This window comes from Chamaea fasciata, unplaced genomic scaffold (assembly GCF_029207755.1).
Source record: "Chamaea fasciata isolate MVZ Bird 193981 ecotype frontalis unplaced genomic scaffold, bChaFas1.0.hap1 SCAF_61, whole genome shotgun sequence".
NCBI classification, from domain to species: Eukaryota; Metazoa; Chordata; class Aves; order Passeriformes; family Sylviidae; genus Chamaea; species Chamaea fasciata.
The window spans coordinates 457969-475762 of NW_027094146.1; positions in this window are offsets into that span (position 1 = coordinate 457969).

A 17794-nucleotide genomic window follows, 5' to 3' on the forward strand; every position below is an offset into this window, starting at 1 on the left:
GCAGAGTGCGCTTTGCTTTGCTTTCATTCCTCCTGGAGGTAATTGGATCAATTATCTCTGACCCGAGCTGAGCTTGCTGTAAAGGGGCAGGAGGTTTGTGGAGCCCCAGGAATGGGGAACATTCCTGGGATACTCCAGGAAATGTTCCTGGGATGGCTCCAGGGAATCCTGGTGTGCCACAAAAAGCTCAGGAGCCTTTGACGTTTGTTTGGCTGAAGGGAGAGGAGTCCGTTAGAATCAAAAAGCTGCATTTGATGTAGAATATCCTGAATTTCATCGTTTCAATCTAAGCAGAAGTCCCAGTCTTAAAGCTTGGTTTTAAAAGAGATTTTTGTGCAGTGGAGATTTCTTTGACTTGCCTGGAAAATTCTCATCTTCCCGAGGGACATTTTGGATGAAAGTTCTGGATTCTGGAGGACAATGAGGGGACCCAAAGGAGCAGTTTGGGAGCTCCCTGTCCCCCTGAGCTGTCCTGGTCCTTTCTGGGCTCCTCGGGACCAGCCCTGAGGCTTTGATTGGACGCTTTCCTTGTGAATTTGGGGTGTTTTTTAAAGAAAACCTTTCGTTGGACACTGTCACCCATGCTTTTTGGTTGTTGAGGGTTCTGGTGTTGCCTTCGGAGGCTTTGGGAAGGGAACTTTATCCCAAGAAATCCTCCCTTTTCCAGGGACCTCTCACTAGAGGTCAGCACTGCCACGCTGCCAGCTCGGAAATGTTGGATGGTTGGGATTAAAACCACCGAGGCTGCAGCTGCTGGGGCTTGTTTGGGTGCCTGATGTGCACCAGCCTTGGTCCTGGCACGAGGTGTCCATCCTGGGGTGTCCATCCCTGGCAGTGTCCAAGGCCGGGATGGACATTGGGGTTTGGAGCACCCTGGCGTGGTGGAAGGTGATATTGAAGGTCCTTCCAGCCCAAACCAGTCTGTGATCCCATGGAACCGAGTCCAGTCTTTGGGAAAAGCACCTCAGTGCCTTCAATCAGCTTCTCTTTGAATGTTTATTAATGGAAGGCAAAGCAAAGGGATGAGCTGGGAGGGAAAAAAGGGGAGGGGCATGGTCTGAGGGCTGAAGACATGGAGCTGTCAAAAGGGAGGAAGGGTGGAGGGAAAAGGGACGGATGGTGTAGCAAGGCAGGGAGAGGGTTGAAGGCACGGGAGCTTCCCACAGGCATCAGCTGTGTCAATCATCAGCTGTGCCTGGAGCTCCGGCTCCTCCGTCTCCAGGCGGTCTCATCTTCTGTGGCCCCTGAAGGTCTTCTAAGGCCACCGGTTCTTCTGAGCCAGCAGATGACTGCAGTTCTGCAATTCGCTCCTCGAACATCAGCTGGACAAAGAGGCTTATCTGGGAGGGGCTGTCGTCATCTCTCAGGGCCTGAAGAGCTGGAAGAGACAGGCACAGAGCCCCGGTCAGAGCCCGGATGTGCGGGAGTCCAAGGAGACCCTCCTGCCAAGGGCCATCCGAGCCAGCTCCTGCCGTGGCCGCCACAAGAGAGGAGAGAGAGGCCAACGGGATTCGCCGCAAGGTGCTAAACACGAATCGCCCCGCCCGCGTCCCCGAAATCTCTCCGTGTTCTGCGCACGCCAGCCCTTGTCCGCACAGGGAGCCAGGCCCTCCGCAGGCAGGACAGGGATTGCAGCCCCCTGCGCGAGCATTGCGGCTCCCCCCGGCAGCCCCGCTGAGAACCCGCTGCCCTCGCTCACCCTCGCTGAGGGCCTGGAGCTCTTCCTTCTGCCTCCTCAGGCGCACCCCGGCGATCCCTGGGAACACAGAGCCTGTCAGGGCCCCAGCGGCACGGCGCCCTGCCGGCGGCGCTGCCAGCCCTGTGGCCACACGGCCTCCTGCCCCGGCAGGGCTCGGCCCGGGCCCTTGCCGCATCCTGCCGCCCCAGGGCACGGCCGCAGAGGGCGGCAGCAGCCCCGAGGGCAGGCGCGGCTCCACGGCGCCGGGCGCGGATGCCGCTGCCGGGACGGGGGCTGGGGCTGGGGCTGGGGCTGGGAGGGAGCCCGGGCTCGTGGCTCACCGATGAGCTTGGTGGCCGCCTCTCGCAGGGGCTCCTGTGGGTGCTCCAGGTAGGGCAGGGCCAGGCGCAGGTGTTCGGCCGCTCGGCTCTTGTCGTCTGCCAGCTGGAGAGAACGGCAGGAGGGAGGGAAGGGTTGGCGCGGGCTCAGCCCCTCGGCCGGGCGCTCCCGGCGCCCAGCCCCGGCCTGCGCTGCCCGCACAGCCCCGAGGCCCGGCCAGCGGGCGCCGGGCTCCGGAGGGGGCGGAGGGCCGGGTGCTGCCCGGGGAGCCGCGGTGCCGCCCCGCCCCGCGGCCCCGCTGGGCCGGCGCTCCGTCGGCGCCCGACTCGGGGCACGGGAGCCTGGAGAAGAGCCCGCGCGGCCCCACGGAAGGGAGCGGCGTGTGGGGCGCAGGCCGGAGCCCCTGCGTGCGGCGCTGGGCAGGGGCCACGGCTGCCAGCCCCGCACACCGAGCCCCGCCGTCAGGGGGCTTCTCCAGAGGCCGTCCTTACCACGCACTCGGCGAACTTGAACAGTTTCTCTGTCTTCAGCACGTGCTGGAGGTCGCTCCTCTTCAGGAAGCCGGCCGCACAATGCAGCGTTTCCCGAGAGGCCTGGAGAGCAGCAGAGACGGGAGCTGGCAGCGCAGCCCAGCCCAGGGCACGGGCCCTGCGTCCCTGCGCCAGGGCCAGCAGGAGGCTGCGAGCCGGGAGAGGTGCCCGGGCAGGAGGCAGCCGAGCCCCCTGTCAGGGATGCACCGGCATCACACAACGCCTCACCTTGGCCACGCGCTCGTTCACCTCGTGGCAGTGCAAGTAGAGTGGGAGCAGGCTCTGGCTCACAACTGTGTTCAGTGGCTCTTTGCCCTCATCCGCTACCAAGCCCATCACCTTTTGGAAAAGCTGAATGGAGAGCAGCTGCACCTGGCTGTTGTCCTGAAGGAAAGGAAGGAGAAGAGGCCTCAGCACCAATTTCCCCAGCCCAGCCGGGCAAAAGTCTAAAAATCCCCAGGGCACAAAGTTTCTGGGCAGCAGCTAATGCCCGTGGCACGCAGAGCCTTACATTTCCAAAGAGCCACAGGAGGAGGTCGGCTAGCTTCAGGGCAGTGGTCCTGCCGATCACGGAGTCTTTCCGCTGGCACACATTGGTGAGCGCAGCGAGGGACATGGCGACCACCTCTCCGTCGGCATCACCAAGCTGCTCCAGGAGGCTTGGAAGCAGGCTGCGTACACCTCCGGCCTGTATGGAACACAAGGCTGTGCTGGGAAGCCACCAACAGCTGCAGCGCCAACACCGCCCTGGCTCTGCTAGCCCACCCTGCCGCTGCTGGGCCCAGAGGCCAAAGGCCTGTCCCGAAGCACTCGAGCAGCTGGAGCAGGAGGCAGGAGAGCTGGGAGCAGCTGCCTCAGCTCCTGAAGCCCAGCCAGCCCAAGGGGCTGCTTTCCCCAGCGCAGCTTCAGCCGCTGCCCCCTTCTCACCATCGAGGGCTCCTCGCTGAGCAGCACAAGGCCTTTGAGCGCCAGGTGACGTCTCTGCCTGCACGTGCCCCGCAGGTGCCTTGACATCTCCTCCAGGACACGGCCTGCGCATTCCCTCAGGTCCAGGTACTCGATGACCTGAAAGGCACAGGGCAGTGACAGGTGACCCGAACAGCAGGAGCCCAGAAGCGCACAGGGCTGGGCCCAGGCAGCAGCAGCAGCAGCAGCACAGGGCTCGGGCACCGGCCCAGGCAGCTGCAGCTACGAGAGGGCAGAGGGCTGAGAGGCAGCTGAGCGAGGCAGCGCTGGCTCACCTCCACCAGGAATGCCAGGGAGGGCAGATCCCAGCGTGGCTCCTCCCTGCTTAGTGGCTGGAGTAGGTAGAAGCCAATGCGGGAACAGGTGTGGCCCAAGTGACGGCGCATCTCCCTGTCAGGGGGAAAAAGGCAGCAAGAGCCTGAGGTGGGGGGGACAGTCTTCTCCCAGGAGGTCTAACTCACAGGTCCGGTCTTTCCCCAGTATCCCTGGAGGGGGATGTGGGCGCTTTGGGAGGCGGCCCCTTCTGGGCACCCTCCTCTGCCAGCCTTTTCCAGTCGGCTTGGCCGTCCCTCGGTGACGAGGCCCTCGAGGCCATGAGCACAAGGACTGTGTGGGGCACAGGGGACAAATGTGGGAGAGAAGGGGTTCTCACCTGGCCAGCAGACCCACGGCATAGTGCTGGGTGTCAGCACAGAGCAGCGTGTCCCAGCCACGCTTGCGCTCCATAGCCATCATCTCTGTGTTCCACCACATTTGGCTGAACAGAGCCTTCATGGCCTGCACTGCAAACCTGTGTGCAGAGCAAAACCCAGGTCACACGGCGAGCGCTGGCGCCGGCCACAAGGACATTGAAAAGACAGGAGGACTGGCACCTGTTGGGGTTGCTGGGAAGGCCGTGTTCCTCCTGGCACGCTCTCCAGAAGTTAGCAACTTCCACTGGCATCTCTTGTGTGGTGATGACAATGTGGAAGAGGAGAGCAACAAACAGATGGGCTGAATGAAGGAGCACTGCCCTGTGGCATTTGGGCACCTGGACAGTCAGCCACAGCCCCAGAGTTGCCTGCAAAAGAAGCAGCCCGAGACAGAGCTCAGTGCTAAGATGTCCGTGTGGCAGGGCCCGAGGGGAGACGCGGGGGGAGCGACGGGCCTGGAGCCCCCTGAGCCTGCCCTAAGCCAGTGCCTGAGGCAGGGAGAGGACGGAGAGCTGATGGAGAGGCGACCGGGGAGCGAGCAGAGGCCGGTTCCAGAAGCTCACCGCCAGGGCAAAAACGTCCTCGTCATCGCCATCGGAGGTGGTCGTTGTATGCAGAGGCCAATCCTCCATCACGCGGATGAGTGCTGGCAGCACCTTCTCCGCTGTCACAGCCGACGAGCCTATGGCTCTCCACATGCTTGCAGCAGCTCTGTGGGATTGGAGCTCTGTGTCAGGGCCGTCTCAGTCACAGTAGCATGCCCTGTGCAGCTGTGGAGGCCCAGGTGACAGAGCCCTGGTGCCCTGAGGGGCAGGGAGGGAGCATGGCAGCAGGCTGGTGGAACAGAGGGGCCCAAGGGTCCTGGACCGCTCCGCCTGTCTGGCAGAGCCCATTGGACAGGCTCTGCAGGGCAATGGGCCCTAAAGGCTGCTGAGCCCTGAGCTCTCAAGGCAGGTGGGCCCCATACCTGTCACACGTTGGGGCACAGCGCAGGAGGGTCAGCACAACGTCAGCAGGTTGCTCTTCAGCCAGCCTCAGAAAGTCCAAGCGCATCCTGGCATCCAAAGTGACACAGGTTGCCAGTCTCTGGTGAAGGTCCTTCACCATGGCTGGCACCTGGAGGAGACATGGGGAAGACCTGGAGCTCTGTCCAAGGGAGCAGCTTTCCCCAAGAAGTGCTTCCCCTCCCGCCACACTCTCCTGGCCTCCAAGACTCAGGGTCTCTTTTGTGTTGGTGTTTCTGAAGGCCACGGACTCAGTCACTGCCATGTCCGTATTTGCTGCGTCACTGATTGCAGCATCCAAGCGCTGAGCCAAATCTGGGCTGACATTGGGCTCTGCCTGGAGCTCAGTCAGCCTGCGGTCAGGCTCAGCTGTTGCACGGGTTCTGGTCATCCTAAGGCGAACGGGCACGAGCCTCCGGAACATCTGCAGGAGAGCAAAGGACAGGGAAGAGAGACGCGTTCCATGGAGTGCTCCAAGCGCGGAGCTCGGCCGAGCAGTGACAGCAGGCCCAGCCCAGGCAGAGATGGCTGCACGTACCTTCAGTGATCTGCGGAAGCGGCCACGGGTGGGCTTCTTCTCCTGTGTCTGCTCCATGGTTGCATCTGGCAAAGAGCGAGCGCAGCCAGAGCTGAGGGCTTGCAGGAGAGGCCAGAGAAGCCAGCCCTGCTCTCCCCAGGCAGGGACAGCCCCGGGATGCCCCAGGGGATGGAGCACAGCTGCTGCAGGGGCAGCCTCGGCCCCTCTTCCATCCTGTCAGTGGGCGGAATGGGAACGGGGATGGGATGGGGCCAAGCTGTCCGCAGTCATCGGCCTTGTGGCCCGGCTCTGCCACTCACCATCCTGCTGTGGCTGGAACTGCTCCAGCTCTTGAGGGTGTTGTGCTGGAGCATCTCCAGGGCTCGTATTTCTTCTCCTCCAGCAAACTGTGAAGAGGTCGCGAAATCTGCCCGCCATGTCAGCGTCTGGCCTCGAGGGCACCTTCAGACAGATGCCTCTGAGGAAACCAGGGAAAACCCTGAGGCAACAAGTCGTGCAGTTGTGCCTTGAAGGCACCTGCGACAAAGAAGCCTCAGGAAGGCTGCAGGACAGCAAGTCCTGCACACTGGTCTTGAGGGCTCCTGCCACAATGACAGGAGACTCCTTGTGGTGCTTCAGGTCACCAGATCCTGTGGTCTGGCCGCGAGGGCACCGACCGCAGGGTTGGGAGATGCCTCGGGAAAGCTCCGAGTCACCAAGTCCCGCAGTCTGGCCACGAGGTCAGCTGCAGGAGCAGCGCTTCGGAAAGGCTCCGGGTCGGGCACAAACGAGCGGGCTGTGTGGGAACTCCTCACAGCACCTCTCTGGCGCGTCCTGTCCCGTCGCGTGCTCCGAGCACTGTGGCGTGGCTGCGTTGTTGCCAGCACCTATGTCACCGCGTGTCACAAAGGCTCCTCAGACACCCTGTGCTGTTCCCTGCCACGGTGACCGCGCTGCTGCACCGTGTCACAAAGGGCCCATGCACACCCTGCCACCTGCCCCGGCCCTGCCCCCGCTCCACCCAAAGTGGCCCAGGTCGGAAGGAATCCCTCGGCCCAAGTGTCTAAGAGAGCCCAACAGGACCTTGAATGATTTGATGGCTCGAGCCATCGGCAACTGCTGCCCTGCTCTGCGGGCTCAGGGCGGCAGAAGGAGCCCCCAGGGCTGCCGACACAGCCGCAGCGGGAAGGGCACGGGGCCTGCTGCAGACGCTGGCACGGCCTCCCTTCTCTCAGCTGATAATTGTCTTCAACCAAAGTCAGACTTTCACTTCAAAGCCAGCTCAGTGCAGGCAAACCCTTGGGCAGCTAAGATCTCCAAAAGGCTGCTCGATCCAAAATGACCATTTCCTCTTTAATTTCTCTTTTTGGGTCACTGCTGATCCTCTCCTCCTCTTCCCCCTTCCACTCAGCTGAGTTGGCAAAGGCTGGATTAGCCACTTTATCCTTATGGATGAGCATGGCAACTTGTTTTGGTTTGGGAAGACAGGTATTTGCTAGGTAAAAGTTGGAGGGTTTTTTGGAATGGAGAGTGTAAACTTTTTTTTTGCTAAATTATAAATTTACAATTAGAGGTTTTTAGGCAAAGATTTGGGAAATAGGAATAGCAGTTTTTTATTAGTATGTATTACAAAGTAAACAAACAAACCCCCTTCAAATAACTACAGTATTAATAACAAAAGAAAAACAGTATTAAGAACTTTGAGGGCTTTGTTTTACAAAACTTAGGGCAGTTTGGTTTTGGTGTTCTTGCAGGATTTTTAGAGCAGCAAGCTGAAAGAGGGGAAAGTTTCGGGCAGGTAGCTGGGATGGCAGGGTGTCCCGGCAGCGCGGGGCTGCAGGGTCACTCTGCAGCAAGAGGAGCAGCGCTGAAGAAGCCGAAGGCGGGGCAGGGCTGGCTTAACTCCTGCGGGTGGCAGAGAAGGCTCCGGATTCCGGCTGAACTGGCCAGAGTAGATTTTTGAGGACTGGATTTTTTTTGGCTACAGTGAAACTTTTCCAGTTAGAAACAGTTTAGCCGGTTTTTTTTCTCTTTTTTTTGAACCTCGGGGAAAAAAAAAAAAAAAAGGACAGCTTCTAGCTGCTTTAAGGTTTGTTTTTTACTTGCGTGGGGGTTTTTTGTTACTTTGTTTCTGTTTTTGTTTCAGCTAAGTATTTTGAAGTGTTTAACATTTGGTCGCTTTGGTAACTTATGGGGAAAAAATTCTTTAGAGAAAGAAGGAACAAACCTAACTCCCAACATTATCTACTTTGAATTTTTTTTCCTACTAACATATTATATTGAGTTTAAACTGTTAAAATATATATATATATTTATATATATATATACATGCAAATATGGATACAGTCACATTGTCATGGGTAGTTTACTTTAAGACAAGGTTTTTTTAAGATATGCATTTTTTTTTTATTATTTTTTTGCATTATTTACCAGGTGCAACTTGGTTTCTGAGCGAAGACAATTTCACGGATGAGATTGTTTTTGCTGGAGGCAGGATTAATTTAAACAGGTTTTTTCAGTATACTTTTCATGTGTACTATTGGAACTTTATTTTTTGTTGTTGTTTGCACGGGCTTAGATTGGGCAGGATTTGCTCGGTTGGTGGAACTTTGAGTGTTTACTAGCTATGTGGCTTTTGCTAAATTAATACTTTAGGTTTTGAAAGGTTTTTTTACTTAGTGCTTTTAAGGTAGTTTTAAGCAGGTTATTGCACTGTTTAATTTTTTCGACTGCTGGTGCATGATAAGGAATATGGCATGCTTACTTAATGCTGTGTTTTTTAGCTTAGGTGCTTATAAGACAATTTTTGAAATGGGTTTTATTGTTTGATTTGATTTTTTCAGGGGTGCTGTGTTTTCACAGGACTTGTTTTTTTAGGCTCAGGATGGTGTTTTGGACAGTAGCATGAGGCACAGGGTAGGTTTTTAACTATTTAGTGATGGCTGTTTCTATGGTTAGTACATACCGCCTGCCCTGGTGGGTTTGGGGAAGGGTGATGTAGTTTATTAGTTAGGTTTTTTTATATTTATTTGGACTACTGCTTTCTATACTCTAAGGGCTTTACTTGCTTGGCTTGCTTGATTGCAGCACGTGTTTTATAGTTATGGATAACTTGAGAAATGCTGTCTATGGTTAAATTTACTTCTTGGTTTTGGGCTCACTTAGAGGTGGCATTTTTGCTTGGATGATTCGAGACATTATGGGCTTATTGAGCTAGGAACAACTTTTTTCTGTCTTGCTAATTTAAATTTATTTTTGATACTTTTATTTTGGCAGCTTGATTGACTTGCTTATTATTTTGGTGTTTTTTATTAGCTCGATTCTTGGGAACATGAGGATTTACATGGCAGATTTTTACAGGTAATTTTTTTACGCGAGTGGCAATGTTTTTTTTTTCATCAGCAGCCTAGATTGTTTTTTTTTACGTTGCTAGTTGGCCTTTTTCTACTTTTTTAGCCAACTCTACGGAGCATTGGCTACTATTTACGAATTAGTGTAGAGGTAGAGCTTTGGCTACAATTTGTTTTTAGCAATGTCAAGGGTTAATTGGACAGCTTTGAGTTTAGCAAGCTGACACGATTTTTTTTTTCCTTTCAGTGGCTTTTGCAACTTGTTGTGTGGGGTTTTATACGGCTGCTTTCTACTTGCGGTTCATTTTTACAATGCGACGGGAACCGTCAGTGAAAAGGGCGTAGTGTGTTTTTTTTACCGGCAGTTGGTTGTACGAAGGAGCTTTTTTAGCTTGTGTCATTTGTTCTTGCTTTTCTTTGTCTGTGAGACTAAAGTTGTTTTTTTTTCTTTTCTGGTCAGTTTGTAATTATTTTTAAAATTTATGGGCGATTTGGGTTTTTAATATGGGCGCACTGTGTGATGAGGGCAGTCTATTTGCTCTATGTGGCGTCGGTGGCATGGTGGGTGGAGGCAAATGAGGATTCGGTACCTTCAAATGTTCACAGAACCATGGAATTCCACGCTGGATGGGTTGGAAGGGACCTTAAATCTCTCATTCCCAAGCCCTGCCATGGGCAGGGACACCTCCCACTGTCCCAGGCTGCTCCAGTCTAGCCTGGGACACTTCCAGGAACCCAGGAGCAGCCACAACTGCTCTGGGAATTCCATCCTAGCCCTCACCACCCTCCCAGGGAGGGATTTGGGTTATAATATTTGGGTTTGGCTTAGGATATAAAACCATGTCTAGGATGGGTTAGGTAATTTGGATTTTTTCCAAAACAAAAATCCCTTCAGAATTGTGGAATTTTATTCTTCCAGGTTCTAGAATATGCTGAATTATTTGTATGGATGAAATGAATGAAATTATCCCAGATGAAATAAATTGCTGCCAGTTAAGAGCCTGCTGCTCTAATTACTTATTAAGCATAGATCTCTTTAGATTGGTGATGTGTTTACCAACACCACAGTGCCACATCTACATAAATTATAAATAAATACATCTATATATATATAGTGTAACCCACGATTGAAGTGATGTTCTGCCTGAATCCCTGATATCACCCACCTTTCCCTCTGGAAGGATTTTTAATTTGAGTATTTAAGGGAGAACTTTCCCCTTTTTGTGTGTGTTAGCCATTGCAGAGTTTCCCTGCAGAAAGCTCCAACCTGTGTTGACATTTTGCTTTCCTTTCTTCCCCTGATCCTGCCTGCCCTTGATTCCAGAGGAGAACAATGGGAGGGGAGTGAGTGCTGAGGGTATTTACAGCACAATCATGGGAAACGCTCCCCTCACCACTGAGCCCTTTTCCTTCCCCTGGCAAATCCTCTGGCTCTGCTCCAGCCTCGGGATCCACGAGCCTCTTCCCTGAGGGAATTGTTATCAACCTGGAAAACTCCTGTATTCCAGTGGCACAAGGAGACATCCGAGATCCACCTTCCTGGTGCATTCAGAAGGTGCTGCTGGGGGAGTTACACTGATCTGAACAGCTCCAAAGGTCAGAGATTTCTTTGTAATAAATTCCTTTTCCCAGCCTTCTGAAGTCTAATGATCAGCTTTCCATGTTTGTTGTGGTGGTTGCAGGGTTTGAGGGGCAGCAGAGTAAATTGGATTTAGGGATAAATTGCCATTTCTTCACAAGACTCTGAAAAGGGAGGGGAGGGATGTTAATATTTCATGTGGTTGGGAGAGGAAATGCCTGGCAGTGCCAGGGGAAGAGTCACAGCACCTGGGCTGAATTCACCCAGGTTTTTTTGGCAGCAATGATCTCATTGCTCATCATGAAGGGAACAGAAAACAATTCTGCCCCAGGGCAAGAGAAGCCTGGCTCAGGAGGGGCCATCACTGCAGTCACAGAAGGTTTCAGTGAGCTGGAGAAGGCAACAGAAATGGGATGTGTGTGTAAGAGACAGTCTGAAGATCCCTCATCTGCCTCACGACCATCGTCAAGGACAGAGACTGAAACCCCTAAAAGGGACTTTAAAATCTCAATACAAGAGTTCTGGCCTGGCTGAGGTGGGATGTTGGCCAAGTGCTGCCTGCAGGTGTGTTTGATGGAAAAACCCAGTACCCATATGGGAACATCAGAACCTGAGCAGAAACAATGGGCAAGTCACGGTGGACTGTGCCTGCTGACTTGTACTGGTTGACACTGTACCTGCTGACGACCGACTTGTTCTGGGTTCTCTGAATGAACACACTGCAATGATTTCCCCCAGCTGTTTGGCCAACTGCCTGTCGCTTCGGAGAGGACTATAAAAACCCTGGAGACCCCCGCTCACTTTTGTGATCACCCCACTGGAGAAGATCGTGTCTATAGGCATCTTCAAAAGCCTCGAGGACTCGACCCTCCATGCTGGTAGCTATAATCCCCTTGCCCTCTTTTTCTGTCTTTCTTACTATTCTCTTTTCTCTCCCCACTATTGCATTTGTTGGCACTAAATAAAGGTGCATTTGTGATTGAGTAAACTGAGTTTGTCCCCCGCTGTGTCTTTTGCGCTCTGAGATCCCTAAAACGAACTATCACGAACCCCGCTTGTGTGAGCGGATCGTGACATTAAATTGGCGTCACGGACAGGATCTTGATGGACAGAGGGGTTGCGGGTTTTATATAGTTTGTAAGAGGGGAAGGATCCTCGTCTCAGCCGCACCTAGCACGCCACTTCAGTGAGCGCTGTTAGAAAGCAAGGGGGGCGAGGGAAAATTCCCGCAAACTGTATACACCCAGGCATATAGCACTCCCTGTCATCAGGATTTCACAAAAGGATCTCATTGTGCAAAAGATGGGACTGTAGTTAGGTTTTTTTGTGTGTTTTGGGCTGCTTGGTGTAGTTGAGGAGACAACCATTTGTAACTAAGGTGAACCTTCCAGGCAGTTTTGGTCTCCTCGCCCATTCCAGGGAAGCGAAGGGAAACACAGTTTTAGCTGTGCCTTTGGTGTAACTTGAAGCGTACCTCCCTGAGAGTGGTTTTGGTCCCTTCACAAAATGAGTGAAAAAGATAAGAATGCATTTTATGCTTTGCTAGCAAAACATAGTGCTAGACCTTCTCCAGATGGAGAAAGGTGGGCACAGAAAAATTGGTTTAACTTTGAAAACATTGTAGATAGAATATATTCTTTGCAACATGATGCTAGATACAAACTGGGCAGAAATAAAACCATTCTTTGCTCAGTTTTGGGGGCCTGTCTTTCGGCAGCCATAGAAACCCGTTTTGAACAGGTAAGTGAAGAAAAAGCAGTAATAGAATCCCTGCAGAATTTGGTGGAAGCTTTGCAAAAACAATTAGAACAGGAAAGAAATCAGAATTATTTGCTGCAGATTTCCCTTGCAGAAGAGCGAAGCAAAAACTTAAAATCTGCAGATTGACCCACAGAAATAGAAGGAAAGGGGATATACAACATGAAACAAATATACCCTCAGAAAGGATTAGTACACATGCAAAATTGTGGGGAACACTGTTGCTCCAACTTGAGACCTCTCATTAAAACAGAATATAATTATATAAATGAAGAGGATCATGATCCCCACATAACCACCAAAGAAGTTCCATACACAGCCACTGAATTAGCTAAATTAAAGAAAGAATACTCTCGCCTCCCTAGTGAATTAGAGATGGAGTATGTTTTTAGTTTCCCTCACAGGGGGCGACCAAATTAAATTAAGTGAACAAGAAGCAAGTGGCTATTGGGGACATGGAGTTTTCTTAACAACAGGAAACACACATGCTCCATGGTCCCTGACACAGCGTGCAGCTCACTGGGCAGGGGGGTTAAACCCCCTAGAGACGGGCGACCCTCTGGCAATAGTCGGCACCTCGGACCAACTCCTAGAAAACATACACAAAGCTGCATGCTTGCAAATGATACAGGAAAGAAAATTAATCTCTGGCTATGAGTCACCAATGCAACAGCCTGTCAAACCTGAGATTATGACCCCCCTCATTCGAGGTTTGCCAGAGTCTCTTAAACCAACAGCAATTCTTCAAAAAACAATAGCATCTATCTCTCCGGTAGATAGACTTGAAAGATTTCTTGGATATACAAGAGATCGAACTGGTTCCACTGACTCAACTGACTCCTCACCTTTCACAACTCCTAGCACACAATATTACAGCAGTCATAAAGTTTGGACATGGAGTGGGGTAGCAGAAGAGTTAATAAGTTACAGTAGAAAATACGGACCAGTGAAGTACTCAGAAGTCAAACCAAAAAAACCCAGAGGAGTCAGGCACATTGCCCCTCCTAACGAAAAATCAGAAAAGGGAAAACAAATTTCCAACCAGCAGCAGCTGTGGTCACTAGGACTGAAAAGGGGAGTGCCGCAAGAAATAATGGATAAATTGACTTATGATAAATTGGCTAAAATAATTTCTAATTGGCCCTGTCCCAAACCCATTGTGTTGGAATCATCCAACCGACAACCCAGCGCACTTCCTCTTCCACAAACCTTGGGCAACAAGCCACAGCACTCCCTAGCACAAGTTTTAAACAATAAAACACAGAAAGTGGGGGGTGTTCAACAGAAAAAACAAAAACCTTCTCAAGAAGTAAAATTTTTAGGAATCTGGTGGAAAGGAGGTATGACATGCATCCCACCAGACACCCTAACTTCTTTAGATCAAATCAAGATGCCTGAATCTAGAAAAGAACTCCAACAAGCTCTAGGACTATTGGTATTTTGGGGAAAAACACATTGCAGATTTTTCAATTTTTGCCAAACCTCTTTATGATTTGTTGAGAAAGGGAGTAAAATGGGACTGGAGCCCTTCTCAGGAAGAAGCATTACAATTGTTGATTTTTGAAGCCACAGCTCATCAGGCCCTAGGCCCGATCCACCCAACAGATCCTTTACAGGTAGAATGGGGATTTGCTACCTCAGGATTGTCAGTACACATATGGCAGTGGGGTCCTGAGGGTCCGACATGGCCTGTTGGTTTTTATTCCCGTGGTTTCAGAGATGCTGAAAAGAGGTATATTATCTGGGAAAAAGGCTTGTTTGCGGTTAGCCTAGTTCTCATAGAAGTAGAGAAGATTGTACCACAACAACCAGTTGTTTGGAGAGGGCCTTTCCAAGTTTTTAAGTCAGTCACTACTGGGACTCCCCCAGCTGACGGGGTGGCCCAGACAGCCTCAGTAAGAAAGTGGTGTGCTCAGATTGAATATTATTGTAACATCTTCTCAATAACTGAAAGAGCTGTGAAAAAAAACTGGCAGTACAAGAAGCAGAAAACTTGGATAGCATCCAAGACAAACCTGCCTCAGTCATTACCCCTCCCTTTTCTCCCAAACAGTCAGCAATTCCTTGGTTTACTGATGCTTTTCCTTTTGGCCCAACAGCTCTAAGCATATTCCCCTCACTACGGGGACCAAGCGATTCCAAGAATCTAGCACATTACCCTGGACAACGTGTTTTGGTGGACTTCCCCACAGTGGGAGAGGTACCACTAGTGCTAAAACTCCCTCTGAACGAATACCCATGGGTAACCTTTGATGCTCTAGGGAAAGAGTATCGAATAAATGCACACTGGAGAATTTCCATCATTCTAACTTTCTGCCTTCTGGTGGCAGATTCTGTTGTGCTTACTTTTCACAGGAGAACTCCGAGGGACATGAAGGCCATATAAACCACGATAAATATTTTAAATTGGGAATTTTTAGAAGTATTAATGAAAAAATTGGCTGCCAAAACTAGGGATTTGACCAAATTACAGAAACCATTGCAGTTATCCTTATTGGCTTTGGGGACACATCAGTGGTTGCTATCAAACATATTACCAAATTGGGAAAAGGTGAATGTGAATGATCACAAAATGATAATTGATGCTCTTGGTGCTACACAAAACAGTGGTTTTTTGGCTCTTAGCTGCATCCAGACACAGCTTTGGATGCAGACAGTTGTTGCCTCAATCATAAGGGAAGAAGAAGGCACTTTTCCTACTGAAATTCGGAAAATAATTTGGGACAATGCAAATGATTTTGAAAAGGAATTCCAATCCTGGTAGAAATTGGTCAACTTTACCTATAACCCCAATACCAACACAGTTACAGCTTTTGTAATAACCATATGTAATGTTTTGGTACACTTGATATTGTTAATGCAATCATAGCTCAAGACATTTGTTTGAACACAGAACAAAATATCTGCCACTTTGAAATTCACCCTAACCAGACTTCTGAAACAGTGCTAATATATATAGGCAATGGGTGTGCATGCTTTAAAACTGCTTGTGATGTAGTGTTTGTAGAAGAAATAGTGGTGAATCTTAAGAATCACTCAAATTATTGTGTTTGTAACTTTACTACAATTACAGGATGTGATTTTTTGTACATAGGCCCAGTTACCTCTTATCACCTTTTACAATCTGATTATACAGTGATGCACAAATTATTGCCTCCCCTTATTGGGATGAATTTTACTTTAGTGAAGCAATTGTTGCTTCATCAGGACTTAAATGAGATTTTGGAAAAGATCAAGAAAAACAGAGAGAAAACCCTGGTAACTATTCATCACAATGTGAGAGAAATACATCATGTCATGGAAAGGGTAAGAAAAGATGCTGAACACAGGTGGTGGGATACCCTTTTTGGGTGGTTACCTACTGCCACAGGTATCCTGAACAAAGTGTGTCATCCCATTGTTGTTCTTTTGATTTTGGTTTTGATTGGTTTTGTCTTATCAGTCATTTTATACATCCTAAATTGGAAAATGATGAAGAAGTTGACACACTTGGCATCTATAATGGAAGCACACAGTTTAGTCAAGACCCCTTTTGCAAGAGACACTCCCAAAGATATTGACATGAGATGTACTACCCAAACAGCGAAAATTAGACCTCCAATAGCAGATTAATTTGAAATTGTTGGTTGCTTGTTTTGATTATTGTTGTTTGTTTTAATTATGTTATATTTTAATCAAAATTAAGCTTTTGTTTGAAAATTGTTATAACTTTAAGGAATTTTATGATTTTTTTTGTTTATTTTGAAGAAATTGTTTTAATCAATATTGATTCATTTTGTTTTGCTTCTATTTCCTTTTTCTATTTTTTCCTCTTTCTCCCTCTTTCTTTCACACACACTCTCTACTGTCTCTTTTTTTTTCCGGGATATGCTACTAACATGGACGAGTCCTGAAGACTTCGCAAGACTACGGAACCCTGCAGAAGGAGCTCTCTTGACGACAATCATGAGTCACGGGGTGGTGCAAGAGACGGTCTGAAGATCCCTCATCTGCCTCACGACCATCGTCAAGGACAGAGACTGAAACCCCTAAAAGGGACTTTAAAATCTCAACACAGGAGTTCTGGCCTGGCTGAGGTGGGATGTTGGCCAAGTGCTGCCTGCAGGTGTGTTTGATGGAAAACACCCAGCACCCATATGGGAACATCAGAACCTGAGCAGAAACAATGGGCAAGTCACGGTGAAGTGACCGCGCCTGCTGACACTGCACCTGCTGACTTGGACTGGTTGACACTGTACCTGCTGACGACCGACTTGTTCTGAGTTCTCTAAATGAACACACTGCAATGATTTCCCCCACCTTTTTGGCCAACTGCCTGTCGCTTCGGAGAGGACTATAAAAACCCTGGAGACTCCCGCTCACTTTTGAGATCTCCCCACTGGAGAAGATCGCGTCTATAGGCATCTTCAAAAGCCTCGAGGACTCGACCCTCCATGTTGGTAGCTATAATCCCCTTCCCCTCTTTTTCTGTCTCTCTTACTATTCTCTTTTCTCTCCCCACTATCGCATTTGTTGGCACTAAATAAAGGTGCATTTGTGATTGAGTAAACTGAGTTTGTCCCCCACTGTGTCTTTTGCGCTCTGAGATCCCTAAAACGAACCATCACGAACCCCGCTTGTGTGAGTGGATCGTGACAGTGTGCTAAAAGAAATGTGAGGGGGTAGAAGGTCAATACCAAAAATCAAACCAAATTAATCCTTCCTTTTTTTGTTTTTTGCTGTGTTTCCATCTGTTTCCATCTTTCCATTTGCTGTGTTTCCAAAGCAAGGAAGGGGCAGGAGTTTAGGAGGGGCTGGTTCAGCTCAGCCTTGCTGATAAAGCAATTTGAGTTTTCCCTCGTCAATCTGTTTCATTAACTAAAAATGCAGAATTGGAGAAGTTGTTGGATATTTTTGCGTTTTTCTGCAGCTGGCTGCAGGAGACTTTGCTCAGACCGGGGGTTGGGGCTGTCCAGCCTGGAGAAGAGAAAGACCTGGGGAGATTTCATTGGGGCCTTCCAAGACCACAAGGGAGCCTGAAAGAGCTGCAGAGGGACCTTGGACAAGGACCTGGAGCACCAGGACAAGGGGGAATGGCTTTAAACTACAGGAGGAGAGATTTAGATGGGATCTTGGGAAGGAATTCCTCCCTGGGAGGGTGGGGAGGGCTGGGCTGGAATTCCCAGAGCAGCTGTGGCTGCCCCTGGATCCCTGGGAGTGTCCAAGGCCAGGTTGGAGCCCCTGGGACAGTGGGAGGTGTCCCTGCCCGTGGCAGGGTGGGGCTTGAAGGTCCTTCCATCCCAAATTCCATGATTCCAACCCAAAGATAACCTGGATTGGAGGCAGCAGTGCCTGGGGGCTAAAGCACCTTCCCAGCTGTTATCAGAACAGGAGTTGCAGAC